The sequence below is a fragment of the Dermacentor albipictus genome, chromosome 9, assembly GCF_038994185.2.
Source record: "Dermacentor albipictus isolate Rhodes 1998 colony chromosome 9, USDA_Dalb.pri_finalv2, whole genome shotgun sequence".
Lineage (NCBI taxonomy): Eukaryota > Metazoa > Arthropoda > Arachnida > Ixodida > Ixodidae > Dermacentor > Dermacentor albipictus.
Genome location: NC_091829.1, coordinates 112,240,555 through 112,254,907, shown reverse-complemented (window position 1 = coordinate 112,254,907; position 14,353 = coordinate 112,240,555).

The following is a 14,353-nucleotide window of genomic DNA, read 5'->3' as shown; positions in this document are numbered from 1 at the left end:
TCGCTTCTTCTTTCTCAATTTTTATTTTTTTCTTCGCTCGAACACTCCACGCACCACTCGACGCGGCCAGCCAAATTGTAATAGTGCTACGACCTGTCGCGTACCACCGTTGTTACACTCAGAAGCTCAAATCCAAATAATTTTCTGTGGAATAAGCCACCTCTGAAAATTAGCCTTTTGCTAGCACGGTGACAGTTCTGCTTTTGCTGGTTGCCTCTTTTACCTTCTTTCGGTGATGTCTGATGACCAGTAATGCAAATGTCACTCAAAACCCACCTGCCCGCATTAGGTGTCATTCCTGCAGCTCGTCGGAACATGGGTTGGTGGGATTGGAACGTCATTGTGGCCAGCAGTAAGTTTTAATAATTAATGCGAAGCGGTATATTTGTAGCTATGTGGCTGACGCGGTCCGTTTTCTTATTATCTCTGGAAGATTTAGAGAAAAAAAATTATTTGCGGAATTATCACAGGTTCTTTTGGATCCCTCGTTTACTGCTCTACCAAGTGGCAAACATGATTTGGGAAGTTGCGTAATGATGCATGGTTACGAGTCCCGTACAACTGCATAGAGCGCAAGACACGGCGGTTGTAAACATACTGCTGCCGCTGCGGACGTTTAAAAAAAACACCGAGATTATCACAGCAGAACAATGGCTACCTCAGGCGGCTCGACTGATGACTGTAGAAGTGTCATTCAAAACACACATAATTATTCTCCGCTTCTGGCGGCGGTTTCTCTACTTCCTTTTTAAATAAACAGATGTTCATCGATAAACATTTTCGCAAACAATGGTTAAATTTGTAAATTTTCGCTTTTCCTTCCTGTTTGTCTGTTGCCTTGGCTCTCTCCTTCTGTAGATCGCTTAATTGCTCAAACCCTGGAGGTTCTTGTTTGCAGTTGCGAAATTTGTATGAAAACTGCTGTACAATTAGCGAGAAACCAGACGAGGTAACGGGTGAGAGCCATAGTGCTTATGTGTTTAACGGTTATTGCAGGGTGTGATGATGGACGGTGTTTCGCATTATTTTATGTTCCACCTTACAATAACCCATATCGCGGGTATATGGTTACGAGGATCTGCCAGCGTCGCGGTGAGCCGTCACTCGAGGAAATAATGAAGCAAAAGGAAAAGTTACGCGCAAAGGGCGTTTGCTCCGGTCGCAACTCACTCCACGAGTATACATGCCAGCTGACTACGAGCCGAATCCCTTTTCTGGTTCCTGTATCACCATCATCATCACCATTATCATCATCATGATTGTTATTTTCACCACTGTATACAAGGTGAAAAAGGCATGAGTCTAAACAAAGGAGGTTGAACTAACGAAGCAACAGCGATGCGCGTGATCGTTGAATAGATGGTGAAAACTGAATTCATCTCGAGTTATTCGCGCGGGCACCGAATCGATTAGAAAACTGGCCTTCACACCCCAGGAGATGCCGATAACGACCGCCTTTCGAAAGGAGTGAAAGAATTGACAACCATTCCACTGCGTGGAGACGGAATGACAGCGAAAGCTAACGGCAGTCAAAGCTCTCAAAACTTCACTTCCGCCGCGGGTCGGCCGGAAGATGTGCAACACCAGGCCGCCCCCAGGTGGACGTAAAACAGGCGTTAACCACCCCTCATACCTCGGCCGATCCCGACGGTAGTGCAATGCCGGGCCGACACGCGGCAAAGTTGAAGCAGGCGTTAAGTGCTCTCCCTACGCGCTCCGATACCGAAGATATTTAAATACCGGGCTCACCCACAAGGAAGAAAAAGCAGGCGTTAAGCACTCCCCATACGTGGACTCATCCCTAAGATCCCGAAGGCCGCGTTATAGGTTCCCGAGTCCATAGGGTTAATGTGGCATTGATTTGGATCCTTTTTTCACTATCACCAGGATCGGCCCCCATGTTGATTTTTTCCGTTTACGGACGCCAAAAAAATAACGAAAGGCTAGTCATACACAGCTTTCGCTGTAAAAGGCAGCAAAATGTTTACCGCCGAATCGATTGATTTGTCGGCACTTTAGGAATGCGTGAGAAGGGGGTGCTAGTATGTGAGAATGTCTGTGGGGGGTGGGGGTGGCGGAGCCCCCTTTCCACCCTGGGTACGTGCCTGTAGAAGAACCCCACTTATATATACTGTGGCGAGGAAAGCACACGTTGCCTCGAAGAAGACAAGTCTACGTGTCAAAACATTGGCTCCTGCTTTCACCTTGTTCTCGCTTTGCTCATTGTACGTAGTCAGGAATTCTGAAATAGGACCAGTCAAAAGCGGAAGAGATTATTCCAATTCCAGATTTGTGTTCTGTTTCCAATGCACCTGTCACTACGACAGCGTTTATTTTGAGCTCCAGTAAGTGATATTGCAATAGCCCATTTATTATATTCCATGAGAGGTGTTTTGCGTTCTTTGGGTATATATCATCAAATATAATCTGGAGATTCTGTGTCTAACTGGTTCTCACATGGTCGTACATATAAGTGACAAAGAAGGGCCTGAACGAGGACGAGCTGAGCAGTTTGGAACCGAGGCTAGGAAGATTGAAAAATATCGCAGTTTGAGAAATGAGAATGATTTGTAATTTTATAGGGAATTCACGTGTCTTTAGGAATGTTTGCACCGTTATTAACCGAAATCTGCACAAAAGAGAGAGTAAGTGAATTTTAGGTGTAATACGTTGTTGGCTACGAACTTCGGTACGCTAAGGCACAGCAGTAAAATTTCCGTTCCATAAAGATAAGGCGATGTAATTTATATGCCGACGGACCTAACCGTAAGCCACATGCAAATTCTGAAATTGGCTGTACGTATATATTATAACTCATCACAAAAGAGTCTCTCCGCATCGCCGATCGACTGTTGCAAAGCCTTAGAAATCTAACCGTCCGCACGCCATTTTTATTTTTAAATGCAAAGTTTGTGCCCTAGCTAAGCCGAATAATGCATATTGACACGTGTACTTATCTTTATCGGGCGACCACGTTTCGCCTCCTAACAAATGTTATCGCACAGCGCGGGACGCGCCTGCATGTACCCGAAGTTTCTGGAAAGTTATCGATGCTTCTATCCGCTGTCTGTTTTCGGCGAACCTTATGTTATATGATTTCATCGCCTGACGCGTATGGTGTAGAACTTTGTGGAAGGCACGCGGGTCCCAACGATTAGTGTGGAACATTCGACCATTGATGCATAAAAGCTGACGCGCTTGACCCGTTGATCAGATTTTGGACGATCGCCGGCCGTGTTCGCCGCTATCGTTGTGCTATAAGTGTAGCCTGTTTTGTGGGCACAGGTTCGCCACATAACAGTTAATTTTGTCGTTCACAGTATTGCTACTGTGTTCTTCAACGTCACCACCACGTGACATCTGGTGAAGGTGCTTTTTGTTCACGTAAAGGACGCCCCCGACAAGCCGTGATCCAAGCCCGGACCGCAAAGAGAACACCAACGTAGTCCCGCACCATCGAACAAGCCGCCGTCTTCAACAACTGCCCCCAGAGCACGGGGGCAGCTGAAGACCTGAGACAAGAAGACCTGAGAATACCAAGAATATTGTGGCCAAGGCAACCCCAATGGCAGCCCCAGCATCCCCTATCGTGCTGCAGCAGCCCAGGAAACCACCGACGTTCCGCGGTTCCACATTTGAGAACCCGGAAAGCTGGCTGGAAATGTATGAGAGAGTCGCTACGTTTAAAAGCGGGGCAAGCAATGACAAGTTGCGACAAGTCCATTTCTCATTGGAGGACGCCGGCAGGACGTGATTCGAAAATCGAGAAGCCACCTTGACGACGTGGGACCGGTTCCGAAGCAGCTTCCTGCAAACATTTACAAGCGTCATACGAAAAGAGCGAGCCTGAGCTCTACTGGAGACCAGAGCGCAGCTGCCGAATGAGACGATCGCGATCTTCACTGAGGAAATGAGCCATCCCTTCCGCCACGGCGACCCGGAAATGTCTTAAGAGAAGAAAGTCCGCCTAATGATGCGTGGTGTAAAGGAGGAACGTTTCGCTGCAATGGTGAGAAGCCCGCCGAACACCGTCGACGTGTTTCTTCGTGAGGCGACGGGCATCGAGACGACACTGGAATCGCGGAACCGGCAATTCGACTGGCGCACCAAGCCAACAAGCTACACCGGAGTTCAATCAATGGCCACCGACGACCTGCGCGAGACCATCCGGTCAGTCGTCCATCCGGGCAGGTGCTTCGAAGAATATTCCCTGCATCGCAACCTAGAGGGGCCTCAATCGCCGAAATTGTCAAAGTCCAGTGATCGCTCGGAGTTTCCGAGGTACAACCACAATCATCGCAGCCCCAGCCAGAAGCGATGACCTACCCCGCCGTCGCCCGCCGTCAAGGTCCCCATCCGTGACAATGCCAGGGCCCTGTAACGCCGCAATTCCGTCGACCACCGCCACCGCCGCCAGCACGCCCACCCGTCGCCCAGCACAGCTACCCGAGGAAGACACACGTTTGGCGCACTCCTGACCACCGCCCGCTCTGCTACCACTGCGGGGAATCCGGACATGTGTACCGCCGACGCCCACCGTCAACGCACCGCGCCCTCGGGAAGGTGAACGCCCTCGTGACATCGCCGACAACCTCGCCGCTACTCAGTGAAACCCTCGACGGCCGTCCCGGTGGCCCTCAGAAGGCCGCTACCTGTACCCGCAGCGCCGTCCAGACACTGGCCCGGCACGGGGCTGCTCTGCGAGCCTATATCCGGAAAACTAAAAGCAGCAACCAATGGAGGTGCGGTTGCTCTTCGTCGATGTGACGAAGATCCTCCGCCACCGACGAAGGCGACGAAGAGGCCATCTCGACGACATAATAACGGCACACCACCGTCCCGAAGAAGTCAGAAAGCCAAGACTACACCGACGAAAGACGACATGACGACGCAACGTTCCAACTTCAGTTCAACGCGACGCAACCGTGATCCTACGCCAAGACCTAACTGCAACGCCAGAGAAAGAACCACAGACCTCGACGTGCTTCTCGACGGCCACGGATTGACCGCCTTAGTAGACACAGAGGTTGATTACTCCGTAATTAGTAGACACATCGCCCCCTAGTTAAGACCGCATGGGAAGTCCCTCAAATTCGGGCCGCTGGTGGATACCTCATCACGCCGACTGGAATCTGCACGGCAAGAATAACCATTCATGACTGGACTTAACCTGCCACCTTCGTTATCCTCCAACAGTGTTCACGAGCCGTCATTCTCGGTATCGACTTCCTGAACCAACACGGCGCAATCATCGACCTGAAGTCTAAGTCAATAACACGGTCGGAAGATAAGAGCCCTCGTAGTCACCAAGCCTTCAGTGTGCTCGAAGTTCAAGTGAGCATCCCGCCTCGCTCCAGCATTGTTACTTCGGTAGCCACCGAAACACCCGCTGACGTAGAAGGCGTCATCGAAGGCGACCAACGGCTACTGCTAGACCGTGAAATTGGCGTCCCAAGAGGGATCACTCGACTGCACATAGGGAAAACTGAACTGTTGTTCACAAACTTCCGCCAGGAGTTTAAGCACATCAACAAGGGCACGACGATCGCGTACATCGAGGAAATTATCGAACCCACTAATGCGTTTGTACTCTCGGATTGCGCCGCATCTAACCCGACGACCATGGTTCCCGAACCAGACTACGACAATAATCCCGTGATTCAATAATCAAGTCTCCCCGTGATTAAGCCACAGCAGCTCAGAAGTCTGCTTCGACGATACAAAGGCCGCTTTTCAACGACATCGAGGATTCGACAAACACCAATCGCCAAGCATCGCATAATCACCGAAGAGTGCGCTCGACCACTCCGCCAGAGCCCTTACCGAGTTTAGCTGCGAGAACGTGAAGCTATAACAGAAGAAGTCGACAAAATGTTGCGCGATGACATCATCGAGCCACAGAAAAGCCCGTGGGCATCCCCCGTTGTCCTGGTGAAGAAAAAGAACGGAACCCTACGTTTCTGCGTCGGTTATGGTCATCTGCTTAAGATCACAAAGAACGGCGTATACCCCCTCGCACGGATATACGACGCATTCTATCAGCTCTGCAACACTAAATACTTCTCGTCGGTGGACCTCAAGTCTGGCTATTAGCAAATATAAGTCGACGAAAGAGATCGCGAAAAGACCGCCTTCATCACCCCAGACGGCCTCTACGAGTTCAAGGTTATGCCTTTTGGACTATGTTCGGCGCCTGCAAGGTTCCAGCGCGTGAAGGACATGGTTTTAGCAGGATTCAAGTGGCAGACCTGTCTCGTTTGTTTAGATGACGTCGTTGTCTTCGACGGAAATTTCGACGATCATCTTAGGCGGCTTGCGACAGTATTAGAGGCCATCAAGTGATCAAGGCTCACTCTGAAGCCGGAATAGTGCCGCTTCGCTCAAGATGAGCTTCTGTTCCTAGGCACAACCAGGGGCACAACCTGAGATGGTGCGGGGGGCACGCTGGGCACGTGCTTAGGATGTATCACTAGTGGTGTTTGTGACACACCGCATTAAGGACAGACTTGTGACATCTCATAATGACCAATATTCTATTTATTAGTAGGCAGATTGTAACATTGGCGCTCAACGTGGATGAACTGTCGGTTATTTCTTTTTTCTTCAAATCGAGAAATTGAAGTTAGTTCAGCAGTTGACTATTGCCATCATTTAGATGTTTTGCATGCATTTTAGTAAAAACATTAAGAACTAAGACTTACTTTAGTGCAGTTACCTTACTTCTTCACTGTATTGACGTTCCTTTACACCACGTCCTCATGTTGTCTGCGCAGGATATTCTAAAGGTACCGGATGTATATAACGCGGAAAGGCAGTTGCAAGGACAGAAGAATGTGAAAGAGCCAGCCCAGCATGACTCCACGTGGTGCATAGGTGCGCACTCCGAACAATCAAAGTCAATTGACATGCAATTAGGACGAGAAAACTAGAATGTGGGTATAGTGGGTGTACCATTTGACTAAATGTCACCAAAACTTTCAACAGAAATTTTCACGTGCTCTAGGCAGTTGTCTTGACATAGTATTTCTTTTCATATTTCTGGCGGGAAAGTCAAAATTAGGTATGCCGTCTGTCGACAAACACGTAGTTTCAAGTGTAATTGAAAAGTTAGATATGTTTTAAAAAAAGGAATCATTGGTTTTGTAAGAACTGACCGCTTTTGTCTTGCCTCTCAACAGACACATTTATGTGACAAAAAAATTGTGGCACAATAACATTGCATATTTGCTTAGTGACATTATACATGGTTGAAATGAGCACGGTGCCTGTGTGTTGACTATATAAAGCAAGAGGTCATGTTTGATTAGCTGCTGATAGAATTTCACAGCACGTAAATGCAAGGGTGCAAACACAAAGCACTGTTATTCTGTATTTTAAACGCTGACATGAGCCAGAAAGATTTTGATGTCTTCCCGTTTATCTTTTACGCCTAATTTTAGAAGCATAGCTTCCTCCTAGGCTCCAGAAAGCAGAAGCAATGGGGCACAGTAGCCCAGTTTTAAGAAGTCATTATCCCTTACGTACAGTCGCGGACAGAATATTATGAACCATGAAATCTAAGAAAAAGCTGAATATCTCCGCAACATCACAACGCAATCTGGTTTTTGCATTTTGGACCTCGACAAGAATGTGCTAACAACGTTGTCGTGGGCAGTTTTACGGGTTACTGCTACAGGCTGCTCGGGAATTGAATGTTTTCGGAGATCCCGTGGTCCATTTTATTCTGTCCGCGACTGTACATGCTCACGGAACCCGTTCATTAGAACAGCTCGCGGCTACCGAAGCGGGAGCAAGGAGCAAGGCCTTGAACTGTGTACACCGTGGTGCGCACCTTATGTACTAATTAGAATTCACATGGACGCTTGCAAATGAAAAATTAATTTTGAACGTGTAAAAGTGTAGTTTCTCCTGTGAAATTTTCATATGCGTGCTTCTGGCAGGTATTTGAGATTTTGATTAAGGCGACTCATTCAACTTGTCAGTCAAGTATGCTAGTGGAGGCAGAGATGTGTTCAATGCAAAGAACTGAGAGCATCTACGTGGAACACTTGTTCATCAATTGGCAGATGTAAATATATCGTGTTAATCAAGCAAAATCTACTTAGATTGATGGCTTCCGCAGGCAAAATTTTTATCAGGCAAAATAAAATTAAAGCATTTTTTGTACATAGATTTCTAGACTTATGATCGAGCACACACTGAGGCACTGCATTAGTCTTCCCTGAGACTTATATATACTTGTTTTGAGACGTAGACAAAATTCTGTGAAGCGCAATAATTTTTCTTACTATAGTGTTCCTTAACCACTTCAGCAGGAAAAAAAGCTTTGGTTTCAGGTAGTTGGTTCATTGCACAAGTATATACATAGCTGCATGCAAAATATACGGGCATCGAAGGGATAGGCAAAACAGGATGATGCCTTTCCCAATTTCTGATTTTCCTTTTTGTTTGTCTTTCTTGCACACTGCACTGTCGCTACTTACGCTTATGTCACCTTCCGTGTGTCATATTCATCGCATATCATTTTTGGTTCACATATGAAGACATGCTATGGTTTACTTAGATTGCATTTTCAACTACTCACAGTAATTCATACCGTAGTTATGGAAGCTGCTCCTCACACGTATAGCGTTCATAGCGTAATTCGGAATCAAAAGCTACCATATATGACAAGAAATTTGACGCGCAAGATTTTATTGCCAGTGATTCTTGCAGTTTTAAACTGCAAGAAGCACTGCAAGGAGTCTGACGGATCAATCCCAATGGCATTAGGAAATTACTTCATGAGTACGCCAACCGAACAGGATATATGATACGCCTCTGTACCGCTTTGAGACCGGGCGGGATATAGCTGCAGAACACCGACAAGACTCACGCTTTGAAACAATGGGGTGCATTCGATACCAGAATAACTTTATGTGAAATATTTATAACCAAATCTAGACGTCCGGCCTCACATGAGAACATACGACACATATCTAAATGCACTGTACTCTGAGTGAGCAACATCCATACGTTGTACAGGACGTTATGAAATGAGCTGCTCTCTTAGAATATGGCAGAAGAAAAACTTTCTTGCATAATTTATCTACGTTACAAGCCCCAATACTTAGCACCTCATCGGGTAAATATGGTAATATACCTGCATGCGTTTTGCGCTAGAAATGCGTTTGCGGACCAGTAATGTGGCACATATTTCTATTGTGTCATAGTGTCAATACTTTGTGAGTTTCCGCACGTTCGCTCTATGTTTAACTTTCCATTGTATACTTTATTTCTGAAAATGCGGGGACAATTGAATGGAAAGGATATTTATACACTGCAATACTGATGTAACTTTACAGAATCTATTTATGTTATTGCAAGTTGCGTTGTAAGGTTCATGAACATCATTGTAATCTGATTTTATGTGCGTGTCAGTATGTTTTTCGAATTATTTTTAATTTGTCTTGTGACTGATCAATAAATATTTTGACCTTCTCAGAGGAAAAAAAAGGTTTCGTTTGAGTAACTCGCCTATTACAGATTATATACAATCTACCAAGCCTAAATGCAGAAGCTCCTTATGAAAGGATCAAATATTCCCCACATGTAAGTACTGCGAATCGCTCCTGATGTGTCCATGGCTCTACATCGAGAGTGCTTTCACTATATTAGGAAGGATATTAGCACTTTTCTTTGAAAAAGTACAATCTCTCTTTTGGGAGGATTACAATCACTCGGTTAGGGGGAGTAGAAACAATCGGTTTGGAGGAGCAGAACAGCCTTTGTTGTAATAGTAGCATTCTGCGGAAGAGTACTAGCACTCCCTTGCGGTAGAGTAATAGAACTGGCGAGGAATTATTCTGCTGTCTCGCAAAGGGGTCGATCTACTCTGGAAAAGGGAATGAAATATGCGACTAGCAGATATTCCCTCACAGGGAGTTCCCGCCCCTTTCTTTGTTTTCAGAGTGCCCAACTTCCCAATGAACAAACCAATTATGACGAGTAATTTAAACTCTTAGCGGCCAGTTTCAGTATATCTTTTCCCAAGATACTCGCATTAGATTGACAGTTACAGATCATGCGCGAAAAAATTGACACGACAATTTTTTCGTGTATACGCGACGCGTTGACGGACGGGCATAAAAAGCCAATTGGGAACGGCTTTCGGGATTTTGAATGTTATAGTAATAAAGCTCTTGGTTCTTGAGCAGTTCGAATATATAAACAGAGTTCCCTCCGTCGAAAAATCGCACCCCAGGTAGCACACAAAGTCTTGACAACGTCGTATTAAGGGATTCAACGTCTGAAACGGATTTTTGACCAAAATCGACGCATCAAAGACGTTCCAAACAAGATAGCTTAACAACGAGCGGTGAATACGTTTTGATAACGTTGGAAGCCAGGCAGCTTAAAAATGAGGGGTGAATAAGTTTTGAAAACGACTCAAGGGACCACCGCCACGCCACGGCGCGTCAACCTCTTTAGCGGCTTCTACAGTATTCAACAACCCATCAATGCGATCCAACCTTGCGCAAGGTGGCGATACCGTCGTCAAATCATGTGACCAAGGTTGGCACGTGATTCGTGATGCCGGGCAGCCGGGTGAGCCGGGCATAGTCGCGTCATCAAGGCGTCGTCGCGTCACCGCACTCGCATTGCGCTCTGTTGTGTTTGCGGCTGTTCTGAATGTGCTGCCGCTGCCCTTTCCTATGTAAGTGTTGCAGTGTTTTGCTGTCAAGAAAACGATATTCTGTGATCAGCTTAGGTTGTGCGATATGTTTGTGTGGTTTTAATTTGGAACTCAGTAGTGTTTTGAATTGTTATGTGACCAAGGCGGCCACGTTATTCGTGAAGCCGGGCATAGTTGCGTTATCGCACTCGCATGGCACTATGGTCTGTTTGCGACTGTTCTGAATGTGCTGCCGCTGCCCTTTGTCATGTAAGTGTTGCAGTGCTTTGCTGTCAAGAAAACGACATTCTGTGATTAGTTTAGGTTGTGCGATCTGTTTGAGACGGGCATAATAGCGTTATCGCACTTGCATTGCACTGTGGTATGATAACGGCTGTTCTGAATGTGCAGCCGCTGCCGTTTGTCATGTAAGTGTTGCAGGCTTTTGCCGTCAAGAAAACGACGTGCTGTGATTAGTTTGGCTTATGCGATCTGTTTGTGTAGTTTAATTTGGAAATCAGTAGTGTTTTCGATTGGAGGGCGCGGAGTGGAGGGCACTCATCACCTCTTCAAGTTCATTGTCATGTTATGTGAGGCGCCTTTTGACTGACGCTGTAATTAAGGCGTTGAGGGCAGTATAAGGACGAAAGTTAGAGGGACGACATCGTGCCTGTGTGTCCGTAGCGTCGGGATCGGCCGCTGTGCGTGATCCTAACAAGAAAGCATTTTGCAGAATGCGAAGAAAGGCGGCAAAATTTCTGTCTGTGCGCACCTCGCCGATCTCCGCAGTAGAGTCGGCATCGTGGTATTTTAGTCTCCCGTTTAGCAAGAGTGTTGCAGACAAGAGAACTGGTTCAAACAAGTTTTTTTTTAATGATTCAGTACTAGTGCGGTATCCCAAAAGGTGAGGTCAAGTGCTAGCCCTATTTTCTTCCCTCGCGCTAGAGCGCACTGACAGAATTTTGCGTGCACCATACCGTGCTTTTATCGTTTGCGCTTCAGGTTCTTGATTGTGTTTTCGCCCCCTTTACCCACATGATGGGTATTACCCACGTGATGGTATTACCACGTACGGCATGTGTCCATATATTGTGTCCAATACATGAAACGGCCAAATTCGATTTTATTTGACGCCTCAAATGGTAGTAATGTATTGAGTCCCTTGTAGCTTTGTGCTTGTTATCAATTTTACTATTTGGCGAATGGATACAGCATGTACGCTGCATAACTCGCTTGTGGATACTGCATACGTGAGTCGAGTATGCCCTTGGTATAAAATATCTTGTATGCTTTAGGTAGTACGATTGTTTGCAGTTTGGGACATGTGTCGGAATAAACGCTTTGCGCCCTTCGCGCTTTACGGTGGCCTGCCGAGTTCGTGCGGGTGCAATGTGTGCGTATGGATTTCGTGAAGCACTCTCGCAGTTTTTTTTAATATATATATATATATATATATATATATATATATATATATATATATATATATATATATATATATACACACAGGTGTTCTGTTCGCGCGCTTCGCACAACAGGGCATGTCGCAGTTCTTTGTCCTTGCACAACACATTTTCCTTGCGTACGTCTGTGCATAATTTCATACCGGTTTCACACGGGGCTTTTTTAGCCGCTATCCAGTCTGTTACAAATCGACTTTCTCGGTCGTGATTGGCTCGATTTCGATCCGGATCGGGCTTGATCGCGATCGAGAATGGTCGTGTGGCACCGGTTTTACACATGGCTCCCACATAGGGAACATATTAAGTTCAATGCTACTGAGTGAAGAGCAAGTGTATATATATGCCAGTGGTGGTATGTGGGCAAGTATTTCTGGTGAAGCCAATACTTGTGCATTCGAAACATTTCAATTACCAGCGTAGTGCATCAATGTGTCTACTTCGACAAAATGGAGCACCAGTGCAGATATCTGAGCATACCTGTCCAGAGCAGTGTGTCAACAATGAAACCACTACCAGCATGTGCGGCAGTTCTATTTCTAGCAGCGGGACTGCACAATAAGCAGTAGGGTGCTCTCAAGCTATTTATCTATGAAGCTCTGCCTGGACTGTGCGCCAAATATTTCTGGACGTGAAAGAGGGGATGAAGTGGTAAACATCAGTGGAACTGTGCCTGGACTTTGTGGCAAATGTTTTTGGATGTGAAAGTGTGAGTGAACTGGCAAAGAATTTGCTCTGGGGTACATGTGTTAAACGTTTTTCTCATTCAAAGTACTTTCTTTTTTACTTTAGGAGACTGGAGATGTGCGCAAAGTGTGACATGTCAGTGTGCTAATTAATGTATTTGCTGGTTTGCAAATTATTCGTTCCAACTTTGTTTTTGCCAGAGAGGTACAACTTTGCCTCTTGTAAAGGGCTTTTTAGATAAAACACTTACTATTTATTATGACCACTGCTTCCTTTGTTACACAAATGCAGCTTCCAGTGCATTCCAGTTTATTTCCATGTTTATGTAAGTTTCTAATATGAGGCTTCAATATTCATTTTTCATGTTCTGGAGCGGCAAGATGCAACATTACTGTCTCTTCGTTCGCTGTACTACAGTAGTGTTCACTTGTTATCCCCCGTTTAAGTATTCTGTACTAATTTCACTTTATTGCTTTTTTGTTGTTTGGTTATTTTTTTCTCGCCATTATTTTCTTTGATATATCCTAAAAGCAACATTTCCAATTTTGCATTGTTCCCATTTTTTTTATTTCTGTCACAGGATTGTTTTATGATGGTATGCGGTGGTATTTCTTTTTGTGCTCTTTTAAAGCTTCTAGCTGACTGGTAACATTGCTTGGAGGCAGTTACCATCCGATTCATACTCTTGCATTTTTCAGTCTACTTCTTCCATTCGCTCCGATGTCACTTCTGCATAACTCTAGTCCATCTAATAGCACGTGCACTTTACTATGATAAATTAGACACTGTAGTACACTCCAGGCTTTTCTGTTCATTTTTGTATGTGTACTTGGAATTTTGTTTATGTGCTAGTGAATGTTCACTTTCGAGTTCATTACGAATCCTGTCTGCGACTTTTGTCATTGTTGATGTACTTTTACTTCTACTTGCATTTCTCACACAGTTTGTTCGAACCATGCATAAGTATTTCATTTTAATAAAGTGTTTTTGCTTTCTCACAATGTTCTCATTTCATGCACTCTTGGCATGAAGGGCTTGGTCTGGCCACCTGCCAAGACGTGGCCATTTGTTCTTTGTAGGACGTCATTCCCATTGTGGTTGTGCGCATCGTAGCTTACTAAAGGCGGTATTAAGGATTTATTATTTCTAACAGGCTCATTTTCGTGCGACTTGGTAGAGGATGCGCCGGCCATGCGGGGAACAGTGCTTGGCACTGCGCCATGGCTCTTACAGTCAACACCGACGTTTCTACTCATGTGGGGCGCGATTGGAAATCGTTGTTCGAAACGCCCGATCAGTTTCACCTCACGCGATTGGCCTAGGCCGTGCCAACGGGTGCGGCTGACGACGTCTGCGTGGCATAGGCCAGTCGCGTGAGGTGAAACTAAACGCGTGTTTTGAACCACAATGTCTGATCGCGCCCGTCAGCCGCGAAAATTTGCTTCAGATTATCGTAAACCTTTCAAGACCGCTTCTAGACCAGCTTTTTGATAACGTCCTAAAAACGTTTAGAAATTGGTTACGGATAGTTTTGGCAAAGGGAGAACTTGTGTCT